The sequence below is a fragment of the Mesoplodon bidens genome (assembly GCF_964165515.1).
Source record: "Mesoplodon bidens genome assembly, chromosome: 3".
Classification (NCBI taxonomy): Eukaryota; Metazoa; Chordata; class Mammalia; order Artiodactyla; family Ziphiidae; genus Mesoplodon; species Mesoplodon bidens.
The window spans coordinates 53,852,334-53,865,236 of NC_138178.1; the positions used below are offsets into that span (position 1 = coordinate 53,852,334).

General features: G+C 38.9%; 1 protein-coding gene across 1 annotated transcript in view; it reads left to right on the top strand.

Annotated features, from left to right (window-relative positions):
- The window catches only part of SNX1 (sorting nexin 1), a 36,818-nt gene that overhangs the window by 1,209 nt on the left and 22,706 nt on the right, over positions 1-12,903 (top strand). The gene's annotated exons all lie outside the window — the stretch shown is intronic.

The window sequence follows — 12,903 nt, forward strand, 5'->3', positions numbered from 1 at the left end:
CATTTGAGTCAGAAAAAGGTTAAGTTTCATGGCAATATCTTCTGTGATAATCATTAGATTTTTCCGTTACTGTATTTAGGAATTAAGTCCATAATCCCAGCTCAAAAAGTATTTGCTTATGCTTATATAACAGCTCAGACTGTCAAATGAAGTCTCTGTTATTCTGAGAAATAACTCTTGCTGCTAATTTAGTTCTGTATCCCATTTAAAACAAACCTGTCTATTCCTTTTGTAATTCCCTCATAAGCCATGCAGAACAGCGACTGTTGATAACTGCTGAGATGGTAGATAGTCAGACTGAACATCTGAAAACAGAGACTCTGGCTCTGAAAGCAATTGGTCACATTGGTAAATGATGATTTATTTTTCAAAAAGGACCCTGGAAGGATGAGTTGTTATTTTCTAAAGTTCTCTAAGTAAGTTCAAGAGGTTGTGATTTGATTGGTCTCACCAGATTACTTCCCAGAGGCATCCACACTTGTCTCCTAAGATAGTGAAAATACTTTGACTAATTTCCATCTAAGGGAAGGAGGAGGGGGTCAGAATGAACTTGTTCTACCACAGAAAGCCAAATTATTTTTATTTAGATTTTGATCCAGGAAAATTGAGTTGCTGAGGGAACTAAAATGCCACCTGTAAGCCATTTTTTAGCAGCCTGTTCTGATGTTAATCTTCAGAAAGCCAAGACCCCAAGATTCCTCACTAGTTAGGCTGTGAATTTTTTGTTAAATAGTCAATACAAATTATATTACAATAAATGCTTTAGTTGTGAGCCAGTGTGAGAAGATGGATTGCAGTGCTTCTGTATCTTAAGGAACAAGATTGAAGAATAAAGTAATTAAGAAAGTGGGCTTTGAAGCCTGGTTAAATCCAGGCTCTGTTACTTGCTGGCTTAACCTTGGGCAGGGTACTTACTTACTCTGTACAGTTTCCTCACCTGTAAAATGTGAATAGTAATAGTATTTACCTCCACCATTATTGTGAGGATTAAATTAGAATACCTGTAAAACACTTAGAACAGTTGAGCATTTTGTAAACTAGAATTACTCGAAGAATCAAAAAACCCACAAAATCTAATAATGAATTAGAAAAGTTAAATTAATTAATCTTAAAAATGGTTAATATAATTTATCAAAATCAAACTGGTAATAAGATTGATTTGATTAAAAGCCATCAAAGTAGGCACTTAATGACTTCAGTAGCATCCTACTGATTTAAGTTTATCTTCATACTGGGTTTTGTTGCATGTTGGAGGCAAAGAGAGGAGCATTAAAGAATTGAGAAGCAGAGGCATATAAAATTTAAAACTCATTTTTGGTATGCATGTAATTTCCTGGACACTGATGTAACAGCTGCTGCTGTTAATCATCCCATCTGCTCTCTTTTAGAGCCCTAGAGGCTTTGTTAATATGGTAATAAAAATATGATTTGATTTCTAATGGAAAGAGCAGCCCCTGATATGCATTTTAGGATCTACAAACTAATTATTTGAATGGGATAGACTGGAGTTAAAAGGATTATTAAAACAAATCTGAAATCATTGCCTTAAGCCTGAAAACAAGCTTGTGGAAGTTCTGGTTCTTAAGAATACTCAAGACCTTATCTTCTTTATGCCTCTTACTTTGTGGACCTATGAATAAAAAGGTCTAAAATTTTAAATATATTATCGAATCTTTGATTGGACCTCAATCCAGATATGTATCTATTTAGTTAAAACTTTCTTAGTTCTAGGATAGGATTCATTTTTCCCTTAGTAAAAAGAGAGACTAAATTAGAGCCCCTTTTCGGTTCTTCTAATTCTTAAAATTGTTATATTAAAAAGACTAAATAGCATACATGTTTTTGCATCTCATTTGACCTCACTGGTCTTATTTGCATACTTCTAAACCGGAAAGGTAAAATTGAAGCAAGTTCTTTATCTGCCTTCCCAGAAGCTCTTATATGCCCATCTCTTTTTAGCAGTATGCCAGGACCACCATTAGATTTGTCCTCTGAATAAAAGAGGAGAACTGTGGTGGCCTTTTTCATGCTGAGAAAAAGGAGGGAAACATAGATTAATGATATCCTTGGTTCAGGTTTTGGCCAAATCTGGTAACTTCTTCATTTGATGATACGTTATACCAATTAGATTTTTTTTTCTCACCACTCATATTCTTAAATTGAAACCCTCGTAATTAGAGAAATGGCTAGAAAAAAAGAATAGGATAAGGACAAAATAGCAGGGGACTTGAAAATGAAAAGTCATATATTGAAAGAATTGTCTTTGGCTAATCAAGACTTATTTACATATTTCCACTGGTGTTCAAAGAACAATATCACTAGCCTTTATTGGTAGTCAAAAGTCAAGGATAGCAATTGGCTTCTGATTGACAGTGTTTTATGGACTATAGGGAATTATATAAACATAAGTTACATATTAACATTTAGACAGAAAAGGACATGGTATTTTTAGAATCCAGTCCTACATTTATGATCAATATAACATGTATCCTGAGGGGGAAACAAATCAGCTTTTTTAAAATTGTGGTATAAAACACACAACAAAATTTATCATCATAACCATTTTAAATTGTACAGTTCAGTAGTACTAAGTATACTCACATTTGTGTGAAACAGATCTCCTGCATTAAATAACAACTCCCCTTATCCCCCTCCCCTGGGCCCCTGGTAGCCACCATTCTACTTTCTGTTTCTATGAATTTGACTGCTTTAGATAACCTCATAAAGTGGACTCATACAGTATTTGTCTTTTTTGTGACTGGTTTATTTCACTTAGCACAGTATCCTCAAGATGCATCCATGTTGTAGCATGTATCATAATTTCCTTCCTTTTTAAGGCTGAATAATATTCCATCAAATGTATAGACCACATTTCGTTTATCCATACATCCTTCAGTGGACATTTGGGTTACTTCTGCCTTTTGGCTCTATGAGTAGTGCTGCTATGGGTATGCAAATATCTCTTTGAGACCCTGCTTTCAATTCTTTTGGATATATACTCGGAAGTGGGATTGCTGGATCATAAGGTAGTTCTATTTCTAAGTTTTTGAGGAACCTCCATACTGTTTTCCATAGCAGTTGCACCATTTTACAATGTTATCTCAGCTCTTTTTTAAGACCAGTTTATTTCCTTTTGAGTGCTTATAGGATAACTTTTTTAGATCTGGATATAAGTTGGTAATTGCATTAAAAGCTCTAAGGAAATTGATAGTTTAACTGGCTAAGATTTTAATTCTGTGTTCTGCAAAATGCATGGTGGCTATTCCCAAAGGTATAACATGTCCTCAGTAAGTTTCTTGATACTGTCCTTTCTCTGTTCCTAATCAGACTTCTTTTTTTTTTTAAATAAATGAATTTATTTATTTATTTATTTATTTATTTATGGCTGTGTTGGGTCTTCATTGCTGCGCACAGGCTTTCTCTAGTTGCGGCGAGCGGGGGCTACTCTTTGTTGTGGTGCGCAGGCTTCTCATTGCGGTAGCTTCTCTTGTTGGAGCATGGGCTCTAAGCGTGCGGGCTTCAGTAGTTGTGGTGCGCAGGCTCAGTAGTTGTGGCTCGCAGGCTCAGTAGTTGTGGCACACGGGCTTAGCTGCTCTGCGGCAAGTGGGATCTTCCTGGACCAGGGCTTGAACCCGTGTCCCCTGCCTTGGAGGCAGATTCTTAACCACTGCACCACCAGGGAAGTCCCCTAGTCAGACTTCTTAGAGTTAATCTATACAACAGTATTTTTAAACAGATTTAATACTTAGTTTCTTTCATTAATGGTATAGTCATTTACAACTAATATTAGTAAATAGTCATGGGTAACTGTCCATCTAGTTTGTAGTATTTTCCGTAGGCATATTGTCTCAAGCACTTGTTTTTGGAGCTAACATCACATCAAGTGGTCAGATCTGATCAAAAGATCAGAAGTTGAAATTACACATTTTTCACACAGGTCTGATACAGATGTTCTTGGAAAAGTCAGTAACTGGTGTTTTGTCTAAAGATTCATTTTAATGCTCAGCTCAAATTGTAAACTTCTAATAAGTTTAGATTTTCCTGAAGTACATAGACTCATTGGTTTCTTGATCATAGACTTATACTAGCAGTTAACCTAGCTTTCAAGGTTATGGAGGAGAAGCTAACAAAAGTAGTTACAAAACACTTTTGGAGAAAGGGGCATGAGAGAAGACTTTTAAAGATGACTAATAAGAACTCAACTTAAAATGTATTTAAAATAAGAGTTGGGGGTGCTTCCCTGTGGCACAGTGGTTAAGAATCCGCCTGCCAATGCAGGGGACATGGGTTCGAGCCCTGGTCCGGGAAGATCCCACTTGCTGCGGAGCAATTAAGCCCATGCACCACAACTACTGAGCCTGTGCTCTAGAGCCCTCGAGCCACAACTATTGAGCCCACGTGCCACAACTACTGAAACCCGCGTGCCTAGAGCCCATGCACCACAACGAAGAGTAGCCCCCACTCACTGCAACTAGAGAAAACCCGCACGCAGCAACGAAGACCCAACTCAGCCAAAATAAAAAATAAATAAATAAAAATGAAATAAAATTAGAGTTTGGGGCTTATGAGAGAAGCAACTAAGGTTGCGATCCGACTTCTAGGTTCTGTAGGGAGTTGCTGCCCCTTTACTTATTCAGATGTCAGTGTAACTCTAATGACTTGGCCACTTGCGATTCATTTGGCTGGGAGAAGGGAGAGGAAAAAGAACACTCTAATTTCTTTCCCTTGGTCCTCAAAGCTTCTCAGCACTCTTCAGTAACTGCTGTCATAAATAAATCATGAGTAGTTGATAGTTACTAGAGCAAGTAGCCATAAGTATCTCATCTCCAGGAAAAGCCTGTTGCTCAACTTCGTCTGGCTTATTCTTTTGCTTAGTCAAATGGACAGCTGGGGCTTCGTTTTGCTTTCAGAGCAGATTTGAACTGGGTTTGTTCTGCTTTTTCAATTTAGAACTAATGCACCATTAGTACTCTGATCCTTCTTCAGTTCCAGGCCCTTCCAAGTTATATTAGTTTGAGACCCCAAAAATTTGGTATGGAAGTTACACCAGAGGATTCAGTAGAATGTCTGTAGCTAAATTTTGGTAGATCATGGATGGCCTTTCACTTTGAGGTCTCTACTGCACTTGCTCATGGTTTTCCTTTACTAGCTCAGTGGTCAGTTTCAGGCTCATTTTCCCCACCCTTCTAGCTCCCCCTTTTCCATTTTCATTAGTCCTAGAGGAACTAGCTCAGAGGTTCTCTACCTTTTTTGTGTCATGGACCCATTAGCAGTCCAGGGAAGTCTGTGGACCCATTCTCAGAATAATGTTCTTAAATGTATAAAATATATAATATTACAAAGGAAACCAATTATACTAAAATGTAATTATCAAAACATTAGAACAATTTTATGTTATATGCTTTTTTTAAAATGCTTTAAATAATATCTAGGGATAGGTCTAATAACTTTCGTGATTTTTAAATTGAGATGAGCATAAATGATATTTTAAGGTCTGTAATAACTGTAATATCAAATAAAAATATCTAATTTTTATTAGCTATGTCTCGGGTACTGCTACTACTCATGGTTTGTTGCCTGTCTTTATAATTGAAGAAAATGCTGAATTTCAGTTAGAGGTTAGTGAAAGGTAAATTGTAATCTTTTTCCCATTTAAATTCATAGGCCCAATTCTCAATTCTGTGGCTCATGGACCCCACATAAGAATCCCTACTTTAACTCCTTACATTATGAGAGGGGGTAATACTGTGAAATTATTTAGGTTAGTTAGATATTCACCCAGTTTGTAGAGTAAGATGTACCAAATCTAGGGGACACTTAATGTCCATTTTCCTAAGCACAGAAACTTTTAGTGCATCTGTGCCATTTTTGAAACATGGTGTGGGAGAGGAGTCACTGCCTGCGGTAGGCGGAATGACTTCCCCCTCCAGCATGTCGACTCCTATTCCTGGAACCTGTGAGGGTCTTAGGTTACAAAGCAAAGGGTAAATTTGAAGTTGGGATTAAGGTTGCTAATCAGCTGACCTTAAAGTAGGGAAATTATCCTGGATGATCTGAGTAGGCCCAGTGTAACCACAAGGATCCTTTAAAAATGGAAGAGACAGAGTCACTACCTTCAGAAGAAAGGCACAGAGAGATGTAACATTGTTGGCTTTGAAGATGGAGGAAGTGGGCCATGAGCCAAGGAATGTAGGCAGCTTCTAGAAGCTAGAAAGAGCAAGGAAACAGATTCTCCCCTAGAACCTCCAGAAAGGAATGCAGCCATGATGATACCTTGATTTTAGCTCAGGGAGACCTGTATTGACTTCTACAGAACTATAAATGAATAAATTTCCATTGTTTAATCTGTTAAATTTGTGATAATTTGTCACAGCCATGATAGAAAACTAATACACTGCCCCACTTAGCTCATTTCTCCCCAGAAGTAAAGGTGGCAAAAGGAGCAGTATTTCATGCCAAGGTCTTCCAGTGTAAGTTTTTTTTTTTTTTGGCTGCGTTGGGTCTTTGTTGCTGTGCGCGGGCTTTCTCTGGTTGTGGCGAGCGGGGGCTACTCCGTTGCAGTGCGCGGGCTTCTCATTGCGGCGGCTTTTCTTGTTGCGGAGCATAGGCTGTAGGCGCGCGGGTTTCTGTAGCTGTGGCACACGGGTTTAGTTGCTCCGCGGCATGTAGGATCTTCCCAGGCCAGGGCTCAAACTCGTGTCCCCTGCATTGGCAGGCAGATTCTTAACCACTGCACCACCAGGGAAGCCTTACCAGGGTAATTTTTAAAGACTTCGTGACTGCCGTTTTATCATCTGGGTATAACTTCTGGGGTTGACTTATTCCTAATTGTCCGTTCCTTGTCACACAATTCCGTAGCTCCATCTTGCCTTAACTAAATTATCCAAATTTTTCATCGGAAAATGAGTATGTACCCAGTTTTCCAGGAGCACTGTTACTTGAGCTTTTTATTTGGATTCATCCTCTAAATGCAATTGAGTATTTCAATTGTACTACCTTCTGAGGTCCCTTGAACATAATGCAAAGATTCTGCCTGGAGCAAAGAGCAATTGAGCAACATGAGGAAGAATCAAAACTGGTTAACCTAAACAGAAGATACCCGGAGTCACAGCAGTACTTTTCAGTACTGAATGGCTGTGTCAGCTCTGGGGGACAGGAAGCCCACATCTGTCCTTCCCTGACCTAAGAAAATTTCATTAGTAGCCTGAGCCTCATGGTTTGAAGCCAGTAATTGGCAAGGAATACCCATTTGCTCTTAACACAAGTGCTGTCTTGCTGGCATATCTTTCTAGTGACTCTCTGAGAATTAGGATTAGGCTGTCTGAGTGCTCCCGTAATTACAAACCAGAAGCACAAGAACCCAGAGAATACTGTTCCTCTGAGCCCTTCCTTAGACAGCCAAAATGATTGAAGACACATCGACATATGGACCGGTGGTGAGCACTGAAGATGCAGTTGCCTATAGAATTCAGACTTAATTAAAGAAGAATAAAAAGGAGAGAGCATCATATGTCATGGTCGTACGCTCTGACACTACAGATATAAAACAACTATATTTTTTATTTATTTATTTTTTTGCGGTATACGGGCCTCTCACTGTTGTGGCCTCTCCCATTGCGGAGCACAGGCTCCGGATGCGCAGGCTCAGCGGCCATGGCTCACGGGCTCAGCCGCTCCGCAGCATGTGGGATCTTCCTGGACCGGGGCACGAACCTGTGTCCCCTGCGTCGGCAGGTGGACTCTCAGCCACTGCGCCACCAGGGAAGCCCACAGCTATATTTTTTAAAAAGGAAAGGGAATGGGGATAACATTTGCAAAAAAATGTTTAACTGTTTTCAGTAACCATAGTAGTTGGTGATAGTATGAGCATTCTTATCCTGAGACTGTAATGTGGGATAAATCAAGTGAATACTTACGAGACAGTCTAATCCTATCATCCACTGTGTTCTTGAGAAAGAGAATTCTTATATGAAAGAAAGGAGACTTGAAATTTGTAGTCTTGATATTTGAATGGAAAATGTCAGTATGAACACATGAAACATTTTAAAAACAAATGTGTGTATCTATATCTATCTACTGAAAAGCTCTAGAAACACCGATGAACCCAGGTACCTCTGAATACCCCTAGTGCTCAGATCGTGGTCTTGAAATACTATTTCAAGAAACCAGGGCTTCTTGTTCTCGTAGAACAGGCTGATTTCAGGTGTGAGGTAGGAAACGTACAAAAAGAGCCTGGACAATCTTGTCATTACAGATAACAAGGAAGCTGTCAAAGACTACAGGGTCACGTCAAAAATACTAAGTCAACCCCAGGCTTCCCTGGTGGCATAGTGGTTGAGAGTCTGCCTGCCGATGCAGGGGACGCGGGTTTGTGCCCCAGTCCGGGAAGGTCCCACATGCCGCGGAGCGGCTAGGCCCATGAGCCATGGCCGCTGAGCCTGCACGTCCAGAGCCTGTGCTTCACAATGGGAGAGGCCACAACAGTGAGAGGCCCGCGTACCGCAAAAAAAAAAACAAAAAAACCACTCAGAGCCAACTTGAAGAGGTTCCCACTGGCCAAAGATGGAATGATTTGAGCTTAAGTAATGATAATAACGACCATGAATTGCAACACATAAAATATATATGAATTGTAAAACAGTATGGAAGTTTCTTAAAAAACTAAAAATGGAACTACCATATGACCCAGCAATTCTACCTGGGTGTATATCCATAAAACACTAATTTGAAAAGATAATGCACCCCAATGTTCGTAGCAGCATTATTTACCATTGCCAGGATATGCAAACAACCTAAGTGTCCATCAACAGATGAAGGGATTAAGATGTGGTAAAAAAAAAAAAAAAATATATATATATATATATACACACACACACACACACACACACACACACACACACACACAATGGAATACTACTCAGTCATAAAAAATGAAATTTTGTCATTTGCAACAATAGGAATGGACTTGGAGGGTATTATACTAAGTGAAATATGTCAGACAGAGAAAGATGAAAGACAAATACTGTATGATATCACTTATATGTGGAATCTGAAAAATACAACAAACTAGTGAATATAACAAAAAAGAAGCAGACTCACAGATATAGAGAACAAACTAGTGGTTACCAGTAGGGAGAGGGAAGGGAGAGGGGTAGTATAGGGATAGGGAATTAAGAGGTACAAAGTACTATGTATAAAATAAATTATAGGGCTTCCCTGGTGGCGCAGTGGTTGAGAGTCCGCCTGCCGATGCAGGGGATGCGGGTTCGTGCCCCGGTCCGGGAGGATCCCGCATGCCGCGGAGCGGCTGGGCCCGTGAGCCATGGCTGCTGAGCCTGCACGTCTGGAGCCTGTGCTCCACAGAGGGAGAGGCCGCAGCAGTGAGAGGCCCGCGTACTGCAAAAATAAATAAATAAATAAATAAATAAATAAATTATAAGGATATATTGTATAACACAGGGAATATAGCCAATATTTTATAATAACTATAAATGGAGTATAACCTTTAAAAATTGTTAATCACTGTTCTGTACACCTGTAACTTATACATTATTGTACATTAACTATACTTCAATAAAAAATAAATTTAAAAAATTTCATCAGGGGCCTCCCTGGTGGCGCAGTGGTTGAGAGTCCGCCTGCCGATGCAGGGGATACGGGTTCGTGCCCCGGTCTGGGAGGATCCCATATGCCGCGGAGCGGCTGGGCCCGTGAGCCATGGCCGCTGGGCCTGCGCGTCCGGAGCCTGTGCTCCGCAACGGGAGAGGCCACAACAGTGAGAGGCCCGCATACCGCAAAAAGAAAAAAAAAAAAAAAAATTTCATCACAGAAAATAGTTTTATCTATTGCCTAGAAAGTTAGCCCCCTTCAGAGTTTTGTGACTTACTATTAAGAGATTTTTTAAATATGGATTATAAAGCAAGCCTTATTTTTAGTATTGATTTTGTCACTCTGTAATCAGTGTGCCTCCGCCCCCAAAAATGTGTCCTTCCTAAAACTTAAACTGTTGCTTCAAAATTAGCTTTTTAATATAAATCATTCCTTAATACTGATGAAAATTAACCTTTTAACCTTGGGCATGGCATATGAAATATGTTATGTTTTAATGCCAGGTGGCTATTTACTTTGATGAGAAGTAAGCTATTATTATAAACTCTAGTCTCATGGAAGACTTGTTTTCTATTAACAGTCCTGTATAAATGTTGGGTACCATGAACAGGGGTTCATTTCTTCTTATCCTTAAAAATAGTTCTGCTCAGCTTCTCTTGCATTTGATTTTAAGTAAAACTTGAGAATATGCCTCAAAGGACAACTGTGTGCTGGGTACTCTTCAGCCTAAAGAAATAGGCCAGTGCCAATCCAAATCAGTCAATTGAAAATAAATTTGCTAAGATCAAAAATAAAACAAAGAGAAAAGAGATAAAATTGGGGGCGTGGGTACTGTACAATATGCCGGAGAGAAAGTTAACATACTTATGTAAGAGAAGTGTACATCTAAGTAACGCTAACTTAGCATAAAAAATGGGCAAAGGACATCAAAACACATCACAGGGATTCAGATGGCCAGTAAACATGTGGGAACAAGACAACTTATAACTAGTTAACCTACAAAGATTTTTTAGAGAGAGGGAGAATGCTTAATGTTGCTATGGTGGTGTGGGGTGGGGGCCTGGGGGTGGATGCAAATTGTGATCTTTCTGGAAGGGAGCTTAGTAGAGCCTTTGAAAATTTCATTGAATAATTCTGCTTAAGAATCTATCTCAAGGAAATAATCAGATGTAGACTTATATATAGGGATAGACATCACCATATTTTTTGTGATGATAAAAATAAAAACCTGGAAACTGTCTAAATGCTCATCATTAGGGAAATGACTATGTTGTAGTATACCCATATGATAGAGAGTTAAGTCACTAAAAGTGGGATTTTTGTACAACCTTAATGACATGAAAAAACTGCTCAGATGGCAAAGGGGGCAAAAACAGAATACAAAGTTTTATGTACATAGATTAATTTTATAAAAGAACTACTGAGGAAAAATTAGAATAGTAAACACAATAATCAGTCTAACTATGTTCAGCTTTCCTAGAACTCAGCCTTGAGTGGTTTTTGGAATGGAGTCCCAGAGTATATTTGAGGAGCAGTTTTCTATTCTCAAAGGTAGTTGTTACCTAGCTTACTAAGAGTGCACAAGCTTTTGTTTTCATCACAGTTCTAGTCAAGCAGCGTGTGGTTTGGGCTTGAAGGGTATCTGGTAGAGGAAGAATGACAAGTAGTTGTGCTCTAGTTGTCACCACAGTATCCCATCCATCTGGATCTGTCTTTTCTGATTAGTATAGGGAAAGACAGACTGCTATTCTTTTGTTTTTTTGATTGAAGTATAGTTGATTTACAATGTTGTGTTCGTTTCTGGTGTATAGCAACTTGATTCAGTTATACGTGTGTGTGTGTGTGTGTTTGGTTATATATGTGTATATATTCTTTTTCGTGTTCTTTTCCATTGTGGTTTATTACAAGATATTGAATATAGTTCCCTGTGCTATATAGTAGGACCTTGTTGTTTATCTATTTTATATATAGTAGTTTTTATCTGCTAATCCCAAACTCCTAATTTATCCCTTCCCCATCCCCTTTCCCCTTTGGTAACCTTAAGTTTGTTTTCTGTGTCTGTGAATCTGTTTCTGTTTTGTAAATAAGTTCACTTGTATCATATTTTAGATTCCACATGTAAGTGATATATTTGTCTTTTTCTGTCTAACTTCACTTAGTATGATAATCTCTAGGTGCGTGCAATATGGCTGAGTAGTATTCATTGTATATATATACCGCATCTGCTTTATCCATTCATCTAGCAGTGGACGTTTAGGTTGCTTCCATGTCTTGGCTATTGTAAATAGTGCTGCTGTGAACATTGGGGTGTGTGTATCTTTTCGAATTAGAGTTTTCTCTGGGTATATGCCCAGGAGTGGGATTGCTGGATCATATGGCAACTCTACTTTCAGTTTTTTAATGAACCTTAATACTGTTTTCCATAGTGGCTGCACCAGTTTACATTCCCACCAACAGTGTAAGAGGGTTCCCTTTTCTCCACACCCTCTACAGCATTTGTTATTTGTAGACTTTTTAATGACGGCCCTTCTGATCCGTGTGAGGCAATACCTCATTGTAGTTTTGACTTGCATTTCTCTAATAATTAGCGATGTTGAGCGTCTTTTCACGTGCCTGTTGGCCATCTGTATGTCTTCTTTGGAGAAATGTTTATTTAGGTCTTCTGCCCATTCTTTGATTGGGTTGTTTGGTTTTTTGTTATTGAGTTGTATGAGCTATTTGTATATTTTGGAAATAAAGCCCTTGTCGGTCTCATCGTTTGCAAATATTTTCTCCCAAACAGACTGCTATTCTAGCATTGCTCCAGAAAATTTTCTTAATCTTTAAACTTCCAAGTTTAGATGATAAAACAGAAATAGAAAGGTGGCTTTATTCATCTTCGTATCACAAGAATGGGTTCTTCTCGGTGTTGTTAAAAATGGGTAAATTCTAACCTGTTTTTTTCCTGTTGCTTTAGTCTCTCTGGTGAGCTACTAGTAAATTAAATTTATACATGTGTGTATTCTTAAGGTATCTGAGTTTTAATCTCTCTTAGATCTCCATCTAGAGGCGACTGGCATTAGTGGGAACTGAATTAAAAGACATCAGATGGCTTTTTGTGAGATTCCCTATACTGTACAAGAGCACAAGAGCATGTATAGGATGGACGTGTGTAAGACGCGTAAGAAAGTAGTTGGCAAGTTAAGAGGCGAAAGGGAAGTGTAGGGTTTGGTTTTGCCCTGTTATTTGTTGTCTGTGTCTCGGCAGTGATTTTTTTTTTTTTTTGGTTGTTTTTTAAGATTGTGGAAGCAGCTA